This window comes from Equus caballus, chromosome 16 (genome assembly GCF_041296265.1).
Source record: "Equus caballus isolate H_3958 breed thoroughbred chromosome 16, TB-T2T, whole genome shotgun sequence".
NCBI lineage: Eukaryota > Metazoa > Chordata > Mammalia > Perissodactyla > Equidae > Equus > Equus caballus.
In genome coordinates, this window is record NC_091699.1 from 34368497 (window position 1) to 34380944 (window position 12448).

Consider the following 12448-nt stretch of genomic DNA (forward strand, 5'->3'; position numbering starts at 1 on the left):
CCATATTCTGTCAGGTGGCACCTTGGGAAGAGTGGTGGCTCTGGAGCCCAGCTGTCTGACTCAGTTTCCTCTTATCTTATATGAGGATACTTGTCGTGCCCACCTCACTTAATTTGTGTTGAGGACAAAATTGAAATAATTTATGATTTTTAGAAGAGAGCCTAACACATAGCAGAAGTTTGAGGAGTGTTACCTATTATAACTATAGCAGTACTAGCAATTGCCGTTTTTGCAGCAGAACACATGTACATGAACTAGTTTGATTATCATCTTGACTGTGAAATCTGTTACCTCTCTGTTGTGCCTGAGGCCCAGAGTGGTTGAATGACTTGCCCAGGGTCTAGCAATTGCCAGAGTTAGAACTCAAACCTGATTCTCCATGATTGTATGTAGAAAGAATACCGCGAGACTAGTGCTGACTGCTGTCTTGTGTTTGTCTTGCCTCTCTTTCAAGTCTGTGACTTCCTTGAGGCCGATGATGGGTCCTTCAACTCTGGTGGCCTGAAGGACCTAGCACAGTTCTGGCCGTAGAGCCAGTGCTCCGTAAGTGGTGTCCTGAATGTGATCTTGAAGAGCACGCTTCTTCATTGGCAGACTTGTGTGTCACAATCCATTTTGGGTGTGCCCCTTTGGTGAAGGGGGTGGTCGCATGCGCATATGTCTCGCCATCTGTTGTTTATTGTTTCTGTTAGGTTGTGGTTTGTGTTCCCATTCCATGTTTCTTTGGTTTCTGGAGCAACTGCGAATATTACATGCTTGGGGATCAAAAAAAGTAAACTATTTATAAACAGTAAAGTATCCTTGGGTTTGGAAAGTGTTTTTCTCAAATGCGTGTATATTTGGTGGCTTTATTATAATCTCACTGATGTATCGTTAGACAATTTGCAGATCGAGGCACATTTAAAAGATGGGCGAGTCATAGGCTGGCCTTGTGTAACCAGCTTACAAACAGCCTTGGTGATAAGGCCCTGGTGTTAACGCTGACCTGAGTGGTGTATTTTTAACTCCAGAACATATAAACAGTTTAGCCTGCCGATGGAGTTTATACTCTGCCTGAAATCCTTGGCATGCCTTGGGTTGTGCAGCCCTGTGAGCTATATATGTGGTTCTGGGAGACTGCTGTGGCCACCAGTGACCCACTGCCCCCACCCTTCATTTTAAAAAAGGACCACAGCAGAGAGATGGAAGGAAGAATGGTAGAATTCATGAGTGATTTTTTTTGATAAATTTTATGTTCACCTTTTCTTCTGTACTATTTCTTTGTGTTATGCAGACTTTAGGGAGAGCAGAGAGCTTTTTACTCACATCTATCTTGCCCCGCTCCCAGTGACAGGGGTCTTTGCAGAGTTGCAAATTGGAACACGTGACTCCTACTGCCTAAAAGCTCTGGCTGTCCAGCTACCGCTCCACCTTCATCATTCTTTCCTACCTTGCTCCATGTGCCCTGGCCACCACGTGGGACTTTTTCCAGGCTCTGAGAATACTGCCTGTGTCGCATGTCCCTTACATCCTGTTCCCTCTGTCTGGAGCAACGTTCCTTCTTTTTCAGGCCGACTTCTGCTCACCCCTAAAAGTTTCTCCTCCGGAAGCCATTGCAGACCTTCCTTCTGGGTTGCATCCTGCCTGAAGGACTCTGCAGCGCTTTATACAGAAGTTTCGCGTCGTGATTGGATTAATATCTCATTCCCCCATTAGTCCGAAAGCTCCCTGAAAGCAGGGACTGGCCTTGTTTCTGATCCACTGTTGTAGTCCCAGAATCTAGCACAAAGCCTGGGACACAAGAAATGCTCAGTACAGATACTGATGTACGTAGGACTATTGGTGTTCAGTCTGTTTAGTCCCCTAAGTCCTATAGAAATACCTTTCCCAGACACTCAAGATAATTTAGGCCTCCCAGGGCTGCCTGTACGTTTCCTAAATACCCCTCATCTAGTTGATAGTTTCCTCCATCCCCCACCACATATTAGTGTTGAGAAACTTAGAAAAATGGAAAGGAAGAAGCAGCACGTAGAACAGAAGTTGGAAGATGCCAGGTAGGCAGTTTACGTACCACATTAAGCATTGACAGTCTTTCTCGTCCCTCTCTTTTGGGAAGGTGGCTTTTAAGTCCTGTATCCAAGTAACGTTACTGAAACTCTTTTCAGTTTAAGCACTGCATGTGACCTGTCTCCCACATAGGGTCCCTGGGTGTCGCTTCCCTCCTGGATCCCAAGTGGCTGTCCTTGGCGCGTGGGCCAGACCCGCCAGCTCTCCTCCGTGTTGCATTTGGCGAGGGAGCCCACAGGGCAGTTCCCAGCTGTCGGCGTGGTCTCTCATCTGCTCTTTTGGTGGAGCAAGGTTTGAAGGCTGCTTTTACAGAGTTGACACTCTAGGGGAGGGTTGCTTCTTCCATAGACTGAGGCCGTCTAGACACCCTTCCCCTTGTGGTTACTCTGCTCAGTTTATGCTGAGCCCCGGCCAGGCAGCTGGTTTAGATTGCTTGGCTCTTCCTTACTTTGCTAAGACCTCTACTTTGACAAAAAGGGTGGACCAGGCCAAGGTCATTTTTCTCCCTCTTTGCTGGCATGAGCGGAAAGGCTGCTCCCTTCGACCAGAATGAGGTATAAGAACGCTGAGGGCAGGTTACCATGCCCTTGGTGGTTCAAGCCAAACTAGCAACTTAGATTTATAGACGCTTCCATGGCAGGAGACTTTGGGCAGACAGGGTTCTAAATCTGGCTCCTTTTGGCGTGGACCTCAGGTGTGCGCAGTCTACCGGAGATGCTAAAGAGAGGCAGTGGGAAAGCTGTGTTCTGGCTGTGAGCGCTGCCTCAAATGTTTGCTTTAGTGGTATTGAGATCTTGGGCTGTGAGTCTGTAGGAAGGCCCTTTTGTACCCAGTAAGCTGTGATAGAGTGGTGACCTTATGTTAAAGGGTTTAGTGCTGTTGACCTGTTGACGTAGTTACCATGCTTTTATTTTAATTACTTTTCATTTTCTGGTGACACATGGTAGACATGTTTATTGAATAAAGAGGAAACTACAAAAGAAAAAAGAATAATTGATATCTGTCCATTGATAAATATTATCAGTTTGGTATATAAATTTCCAGGAATGCCTATGGTTGAATACCTATTTTGAGGCTTTTTTTAAAAACAAAATTGGGGTTGCTATTCATTTGTAATTCAGTTTTTAAAAAATGTTTTTAATTGAGTTATAACTGACATAACATTAAATTGGTTTCAGGTGTACAACATAATGTCTGCTTTTTTTAAGACTGAATATTATGAATATTTTCTTTGACTTTAAATATTTTAAAATACGGTTTAAGTCACAATTAAACTTTCCCTGATACTGGGCATTTAGGTTTTTTCTAAAGTGTGGTAAACATCCTTATACATAGGTGTTTGTACATTTCTTATTTCCTTAGGATGAGTTAGTAAATCCAAATTACTCTGGGCATGCAACTTCTTAGGGCTTTTGGCACAGCTGCTTCTAAGAAGCCACCAATTTACATGTGAAATTGTGCCCATTTTCCCCACACCCTCACAAACGTTAGATGCTTTTTTTTCTGTAACCATACACCAGTTTAATACATGAAAATTGCATTGGATTATTTTAATCTGCGTTTCTTTGGTTGGTGAGGCTGAAGATCATTGCATATGTTATTCATAGACGTTCCTTTTTTAAATTTCCTTCTTTTTCTGATGCTCATTTAGCCAACTAAATGGTCTGAGTACCATCCACTGTAAACTTTGGGCTTGGACACAAATACATGTCCTTAACACTAGAGATGATGTGTTTCTGAGAGTTTGAAAAGGCTCTACCCCACCCCCCCAGGTGTAATTGCACAGAGAACTCTGCTCTGTGTGGGAGTGTTGCAAATTTTGACTCTGAACCAGGAAGTGTTTTTGTGTTCTTCTTAACCCGATGTTGATTGTGTGTCCTGGAGGGGGATGTTGCAGTGGCTTTGTGGAGCCCCAGAAGTTAGCCCCAGATTGCTGCAGCCCTGTCCAGCCAGCCCGCGTGTGCCCAGGCCACCCTATCTGTGGCTGGCGTGCCTGGTACCTACAGCTGGTAGGAATCAGAGCAGATTAGCGTGGCGGGGAGCCCTTCAGGAACAGCTTCCAGCAAACGGGAATTATTTTAAAACAAATTGATGTGGTTTTTCTGTCAAACCTACTTGGAGCATAAACAAGGTTGGACCGTAAGCTGCTTCCCTTCTACAGACGAGCTCATGTTTAGAATGTGGCTTCCAGCAAAGTAAACATGGGCTCAAAAGTGAGTTGTCATCGTGCGTGTCTGATCTGAAAAGTAAAAGTAGTGCCCTAGCCAGCCTCATCTTAGGCAGTCTGGTCGCACTGAAGACGTCCCTTCTCGCTCGTTTGTCTTCCTGCCACAGATATCACTACTTCCTGTAGAGGTTTTAAAGGTAGGGAGTAATTTGGTGTTGAAAGGCTTAAAAGGAAAGAAATGCCAGGTCAATTTCTGTGGTAAGATAAACGTTTTAATCTTAGCTCTTTGCCGTGTAGGAATATCAAAAACATCTTGTGAAATACTTAACTCTGTGTGTGTGTGTGTGAGTGTGTGTACATGTCCATACCCGCCGATCTGTGCATCTTTGAATTCTCTGCCAGTTGCAAGGTGGTTCCTGCACCCCCCACCCCCCTAGGGACAATGTAGGCTTTATTCAGTTGGCCCCAGCCTCCATAGAAGGTGAAACAATGCTTTTAATGTTCTGATTATATATTAATGAACAACTAGGCCAAGGGGCACTTGCCAAAAAAGCTACAAAGTGAGAAAGCCACCAATATCAGAGTGAACTTTGCACTCTGAAAGTGTGAATGATGTTGGGTGAAAGAAGTTTATTGCACAAGGGGAGCAACTGGAATCTCTTTGATGTTGGTTCGCATCCTGGCCCCAGTAGACTTTCGGACTTTCCAGTTAACTACATCTTTGCTGGCGAGGGCAGTGCTGCAGTGTGGTACCTGAGGCATGGAGGGTCATGCTCTCGGCCAGGGAGGACCAGCATACCTGTGTGTGGGTGGGGTCAGGTGGGAGTGTTGGCCATTTATATCTGCTTTCCGTCAACTTCAGCAAATTTTAATCGAAAACTGAAATGTAGAGTCTCCACCCCACCCTCCCAGCTTTTCCTCTGGAGGGACATTTCCAGAAATAGCATGCTGTTATTCTAAAATCTGCCTGCGAGAACACAGAAAGGGGTTTAGATCTTAATCTTAATCTAACTAATTTATTTTCTCCCCATTGTGGTGACATTTCCTCCTACCTTCTGGTTTGTTCTTAATTTTTGAATGACTGGCCATTGGGAACCCTGCTTTTCACAGCCTTATAAATAATTAAATGAAGCAAAAAAATGATCTTTCGAAATCTTGGGAATTTGTTTTCTGTGGGAGGATAAACTCCAAGTGAGATTTTCTGCTTCTGGTGGATTTGAGAGCAGCTCTGTGGCAGGGAGGGTAGCACAGTTTAGGAAGCAAGAAAGCTGATCCGATGGAAGAGATTTTGATGGTGGAATCGTGGCTCTGCCATCTGAAATGTGGCTATTTTGCCTGTTCCCCACTTCATTTATCTGCTAGCACTTAGAGGAAGAGGTTATTTCTGCATTTTTGTGGTACAGAAGTAGCTAGGTGGCATTTTTAGGCTGGAATTTTGAGAGCCTGCTAAGGCAGCAGGTTTTTTTCTTTCTTCTTCTTTTTAAATAACAGCTTTATTGAGATATAATTCAAATACCATAAAAGTCATCCTTTTAAATTATATGTTTCAGGGTTTTTAGTATATTCCCAGAGTTGTGGAACCATCACTACTAATTCCAGAACATTTTCATCACCCCAAAACGAAACCCTGTACCCATTAGCAGTCTCTCCCCACTGTTCCTTCCCGTCCCCTGACAACATCTACTTTCTGGCTCTGTGGATTTGCCTGTTCTGGACATTTCATGTAGGTGGAATCTTCCTTCACTTAGCCTAGTGTTTTCAGGGTTCTTCCATGTTGTAGTGTGTATCAACCATTCTTTCCCTTTTTTGTGGCTGAGTAATATTCCATTTTATGCATGTACCACATTTTGTTTATCCATTCATCTGTTGATGGACTTGGGATTGTTTCCAATTTTTGGCTATTGTGCATAATGCTGCTTTGAACATTGGTGTACAAGTTTTGTGTTGAATGTATGTTTTCATTTCTCTTGGGTACGTGCCTGGGAGTGGAATTGCTGGTTCATATGGTAGCCATGTTTAACTTTTTGAGGCACTGCTGGAGTGTTTCCCAGAGGCTGTGTGCACAGTGTTGCACTTCCCCTAGTGAATAAAGTTCCCGTTTCTCTACAGTCTCACCAATACTTGTTACTGTGTGTCTTTTTAATGATGGCCATCCTAGTGGGTGTGAAGTGGTATCTCATTGTAGTTTTGATTTGCATTTCCCTAATGAGTAGTGATGCTGAGCATCTTTTCATCTGCTTATTGACCATTTGTGTATCTTCTTTGGAGAAATGTCTATTCAGATTCTTTGCCCAAAAAGAGACAGGTTGTACAATTTTGGATGGTTTGGGATCTTCCCCAGGAAGGGATGCTAGTCTCTGACTTATCTTCCTAGTTGAGAAGAATTGTATTTTTAAGATTTTTGAGACTTTCAAGATCTTCCAGTAGAAATACAATGGACAGTACTTGCCTGATTGGTTTGGTTCATGTGCGTCCCTGTTTGTAATCCCAGGTGAAGGAGGAAATGTGGTAGAACAGAACAGTGGTTTTCTTGCCGTGAATCCAGATTTGAGACGCTTCATGGGAGCTCATCACAGAGGAGCTTGCCACTAGGAGAGTGGGAACATTTGCCCTCTTCTAACCTGAGGATATTTGCTGTGCATATGCATTTACAGCCAAGTCTGACCATTTTCTCCGCATTTCCTCTGCTCCAGGGCACGCCTGCCTTTGCCAACAGAGCTTTGCTGCTATAAATTAGACAGAAATGCAGTACTGAGGCTGTCCAAACACAGGCAGGGTAATTGCTCTGGACAGGTTTACAATAGGGAGGTGTGAAGTGCTTGGTGGAGACCGGAAGCTGGGGGCAGGGGGAAGACATATTGAACTTGGGCTGCTTCGGGGTGGTGGGCTGACACAGTTAATTGAAAACTGTGGCCCTGGTGGTTTTTAATAGGAAAGGAAGCCAAGGCCTTGCAACAGTTTCATTTACACAAGAAACCATAGGGAGAGTGGCTCCTTGGGTTACTCAGGGGTTACTGCTGAAACTCTGCAAGCATTTAGAACCTTGGGCCTGGGTGTGGAGGATCAAATCTTTTGCTTTTTGTTTTTAATTTCGTCATCTTTAGTCTCATTCTAGTGGACAGATAGAGGCAGGGATTCCAGGTGGTGGAGGGGAGCTTGAGGGAAGGCCTGCAGGTACACACTTGGGAAAAATAGTGACAACCCACCTTTGGTGATCTGCCAATTTAGGTAGACTGGTCTGCAGGCTGATCTCGCTTAGTAAGTGAAGTAGTGATTATGTGGTGGCCCTCCCTTAGTCCTCCAGGCAGCCAGTAGGCATTTGCTAATCCTCCATTGACTCTGGAGTCTGAATTTATGGTGTTAGGGACTGGGAATCTGCATTTTTGGAGGGGGTGAGGAAGATCGTCCCTGAGCTAACATTTGTTGCCAATCTTCTTCTTTTTGCCTGAGGAAGAATGTTGCTCAGCTAACATCTGTGCCAGTCTTCCTCTGTTTTCCACGTGGGATGCTGCCACAGCATGGCTTGATGAGCACTGTGTGGGTCTGTGTCCAGGGTCCAAACCCATGAATCCTGGGCCGCCGAAGTGGAGCACGTGAACTTAACCACTATGCTACAGGGCTGGCCCTTGGAATCTGCATTTTAAACAGCTTTGGGGGGGATGTTGCTTTGGAGGCTTAAGTGTGAGACCTGTTGCCCTAGACGGTGGCTCCCTTGGACTCAGCTACAAGTCTTTGTGCTTCCAAGTCACTGTTCCCCTGCCTCCTGCCTTCCTCCGCCATTGCCTGATGCCAGGGGCTTTCTGAGCTCGCTGTACAGGACTGGGTAGTTCCTTCGCCAGCCACACCCTTTCCTCAGGCCCCCCCGCCCCCGCCCCCGCCTGTGCTCTCACAGCTGTGCCTCCTCTGCAGTCCTTCTGGTCTGAGGTTAAAGATTTCCTCAGAGAGCTTTCCTGGAACAGCCAAGCAAGGGTGGCTGCTGTCTTGTTCCAGGAGAGCCTTTGGAACACATCTCTGGTGACTTGCTCAGCGTCTGTCTTTCCCTCCTGATTGTAAACTCCTGGGGGAGAGGCCACCTTGCTGTGGCGTTGTCCTGGAGTCCAGCTCCATTCCTGGCACATAGCAGGTGCTTCATAAGCATTTGTGTGTTCATTCATTTCCAAACCCAATGTGAGTGACCACTGGCTTTTCTGCTATGTTATCCAAGCATCGTTTCCCTGGGCCCCTGAGACATCTAGCCACACACACCTGTGGAAAGAACCACGGGTTGGCCACGCTCCACGTTTGCCCTTTTGGGTTTGCTGTCATTTTCTGCCCCTCAGGAATTAACTCGCTGTCTTTTAAGGATCAGCTGCACCCACTGAGATTAGTTTATGAAAAACAAAAACTGAAAAAATGGACCCATCTCCGTTTATTTCAAATTCCATGGTTGCAACTTCCAGAAAGCCCTTTCAAGGCGCGATATAAAAGGTGTGGAGATGGTGGAGGTGATAGGTCTTCCCTGAGATCCTGTGTGGTTAATGTGTAACCTCTTTAACAAGGCTTATGTGGATGTTCATGTGGCCTTGCGGATTCATAAACCAAGGCTGTGGATCATGTGTTGGTAGTAACTCCACGGCTTTGCAGATAACTCATACCCCCAAGGTTAATTTCCTTTGGTTGAAAACACCACCACCACCACCACCTGGTAATCCTGCTGTCCTGTAGCAGGTTGGAGACACTCAGATAGTGGCTGGAGAAGGCCTCCTTGGACTCCTTCCCTCACCGCATCCTCACCACACATACAGATGATTTTAGAGATAGGGTGAAGTTGAGTGAGGTCAAAAGAGACGTGAAGAGCATACGGTCTGAGAGGAGAGGGCATTCCCTCCTTTTTGGGGGTGACTGAGTGGAGAGGCATGTCTTCCTCATGTGGGTGAGACAGTCTGCTCTGAGATCCAGGCAGCTTGCCTCTGGGATAAGTGCTGTTCCAACCAACCTACTGCTCCTTCCTGTGTTGGCGTCTTGGGGATTGTCCATTGGGAGGGGCTGGATTAGAACTGAGAGAGCATGATTACAACAGTCTTATCAGCAAACCGGGATGATTTCGTCCTGTATTTTCACCTTACTAGAATCATCTAACTCTTCCATCAGGGAGGAAAATACTTGCCAGAGTTTGCATAACGTGAAACTCAGAGGCTAAGTGACCCAGGTAGTGTGTATTTTGAAGTGCTACCTGCCCCTAATGGCAACAGAAGCCATCAGTTAAATAAACCAGCTGTTAAATAAGAACAAGAACAGGAGTGTTTACATAAACCACCTTTAAGTTTTCTGATCCTTGATGAATGTCAGTTGGTTTGTGAATTATTAACTTCAGTGTGCGTGAGGAAATACTGGCCACTTAAAGTGTCATGTATATTTTTATGCCAGAAAAAATAAAACCGACCACACCCTCGGCCGCTACCATTTTGGGCTCAGTGCTTGCCTGCTTTCACTCAACAGGCGTATTTAAAGCAGAGGTAGGAATGTTGGCCCCTCACAGACCACACGCGCCTCATATATCATAGCTCATCACTTGCCATCGCAGTTTTGCTTAGAAAGGAATTGAAGTGATTTGTAGCCTGTTGGCAGATAATAAGGATGATGATCCTTATCGGGCTGCATGGAGTATCCAGAATCCTAGTGAGGGAGACCCATCTAGTTGGGAAGAGTTGTCTATATGGGATCAGCAAAGGAGATTTAGTGAGCTCCTAAGGAAGCTGGCTTAAGGAATCTTTTTAATGTCAATTCCCAGCAATTTTGCAAGAAGGCTTTGAGGCAGGTTCTTCAGTTTGTCACTGGAGAGAGCCATCTTTGTCCAGTGCCTCGATTTCCTTAGCATGGAAACCTGAAGTCGGCCTACCCCACTGGGCCGCCGCAGTGAGTCTCCTTGGAAGAAGCCAACACAGCTGACTGAGGGAGCTGCAGGTTAGCATCCGCTGCAGAAAGGGGACTTGAGGACTTTGAGTGACGGGAAGAGACTTGGAGGAATCCATTTGTGAACCTGGTTTCCACAATGCACAGCTATTTTCAGAGGTCGCAAGGGCCTCCTAATGTTCATAATGATGGACTAGTTATCTCCTCTGACTTTTACCTGGGAAGGGAAATTGTGTAGGCCTTTATTTTGGGGGTGGGGGAGGCTGAGGGAGGAAGACTCCATAGAGGGTGAAGGAGGAGGTAGTCTGGGAGAATTGGAGCTGACCAAACAGGGCTGTTGCATAGCACATGGCTTCCTTTGAGCTTCACATACCTTTGGGTCGTGGTTGCTGGGTTAATCCTGCAGTGTAAGTCACACTTAAAAATGCCTCAGCGTGGTTCTAGGGGTTCAGTTACTTTACTGCAAGGGCTAAGCTTTGCTCATTTCCAGTGTGGAAAACATGCATGCCATGGGAAGGGAGAAAGCAGGCACTTTGTTTCCCTTCCCCATCTCTTTATTGTCCTCGGGTGCAGTGCCATTTGATATTGGCAGTTCTGAAATACATTGAACCCTTTATTCTCGAGCTGCTGGGATTATTGCTGACATAGACTGTGGGCCCCGCAGTCAGCCTTCTGTATGGAAATGGAAGAAAAGAAACTCAAGCTGTAAATGGATCTCTGTTTGGGGGCTTTGTAGTGGCACATGACGTGAACGAGTGAATTGAAAAAGTGCCTGATTTATACCATCGCGAATACCTACGCCATAGATAAATATTGACACCAGCAGTGTGACAGGCCTCCCGTTTGTCTCATGCCTCTAGGAGTAGAAGATCTTTTCTGAGGCGCTTGTGACCTTATCAGCCACCCTGACGAGTTTGTGCAGGTGCTTTCTGTGGTCGCTTTGGGTTTGAGAGTGAGTGGCTTTCTCTTTGTGCTTGTGCAAGCTTAAACCTACCCGAATCCGAACCTGCTTTGGCTTATCGATCACAGTTGAGTTTGCTGCAAGTCAATGTGGTTGCCAGCAGAGTTTTGCAAAGTCATGCTTGTGTGGCCATGTGGACTGGACTTGGGGTTGGAACACCTTTTATTTGCTTTGACAGTGTTTCAGGACTGAGTGTGGAGGAGTGAGGGAAAAGGGAAGCCAGCCTGGGGAGTCTCAGCTGGAGGACAGGCTGGGTCTCGTAGCTGAATGCCTTATCGAGCCAGCTCTGCCTTACCCGAAACCGTACTGTTTGATCCTCTGTATCTTGAGGCACAGAGCTGAACTACTGTCTAACTGAAGAGGGCTTATGATTTAGTCAGTGTGGAGCGTACGAGAGCAAGTCAGCCTCTCCCCAGCCAGACTCCGCTCCCCTCCCCCCCCAGGTAGCATGCTTATTGGAGGGGAGTCATGGTGGCGTCATTGACTAGGGCAAGCTGAGCAGAGACTTGAACAAACTTCGATCTGAGTATGTAATCTTTAAAAAGGAGTGATGGTGGAAGCTGGAGGGACGTGTGTTCATCAGATAAGTATTAAGCAAAGAAGTTCTAGCTGTTCATAAGGCAGCTGCCTCAATGTAGCTGATTTCTTGGGTGTCTGGGGTAACTGTGACCTGCGGTCCTTGATGTCCTGCTAAGGTGAGAATTGAATGGCTCTTGTCTCTCCCTAGCACACAGAGAGGGTATGGCGTATCCAGAAGTACACGTGGTGTTTCTTAGGTTCCTCCAGCCTGTAACTGAGCCTCCAAAAGGAGTCACTTATGATTGATTTTTGGTAGGGCTTTTAATCGCCTGTGCTGGTGATTGACTTTAAAAATGGACTCACCTTCCGTAGGTACCAGTATTCATTATTTGGTTAAGGTATAGCTTAGCAAGTGGAATTTACCGCTTGGATCTACCCTTTAAGATACATCTGTAACATCTTTAGGAGTAAATGACCTGGAACTGCAAACTGTCAAGAGGCATGTCTGTGTGTGTGTGTGAGGAGGTCTTGGTGTTAGGATGCACTGGGCCTTGGTGAATGTGAGTGGACTATGTGGAAGAGGTGAGGCATCTTTTTTTTAGAGGCCTTGGTGAATGATTGAAAAAAAAGAAGAAGAAATGAAAGTATATGTGGCTCAGTCATTTTCACCACCAGCTTTCCTTTTGACATCATAAAATTTTAATACGTTCAAGGATGGAGGTTCTGATTCTTTGTGCCTATAATTTCACTGAAAAGGAAGTTCCATATTCTAATAGCAGAAAGCAGTCTGTAAAATAATGCATGTTGAAATATTGTGTGGTGGTTGCACCTTGACTTAGTGCCCTCTTAGCCATTTCAACAAC

General features: G+C 45.6%; 1 protein-coding gene across 3 annotated transcripts in view; it reads left to right on the top strand.

The window, feature by feature from the left end:
* The window catches only part of LRIG1 (leucine rich repeats and immunoglobulin like domains 1), a 114821-nt gene that overhangs the window by 14035 nt on the left and 88338 nt on the right, over positions 1–12448 (top strand). Inside the window, exon 1 of one of the 3 annotated variants that reach the window (XM_070238652.1) lies at positions 11441–11761. The exons of the other annotated variants lie outside the window; for them this stretch is intronic. The gene's annotated coding sequence lies outside the window, so the exon portion shown is untranslated. Of the gene's footprint in view, positions 1–11440; positions 11762–12448 lie in introns of those variants that run through there. 3 annotated transcript variants of the gene reach the window in all.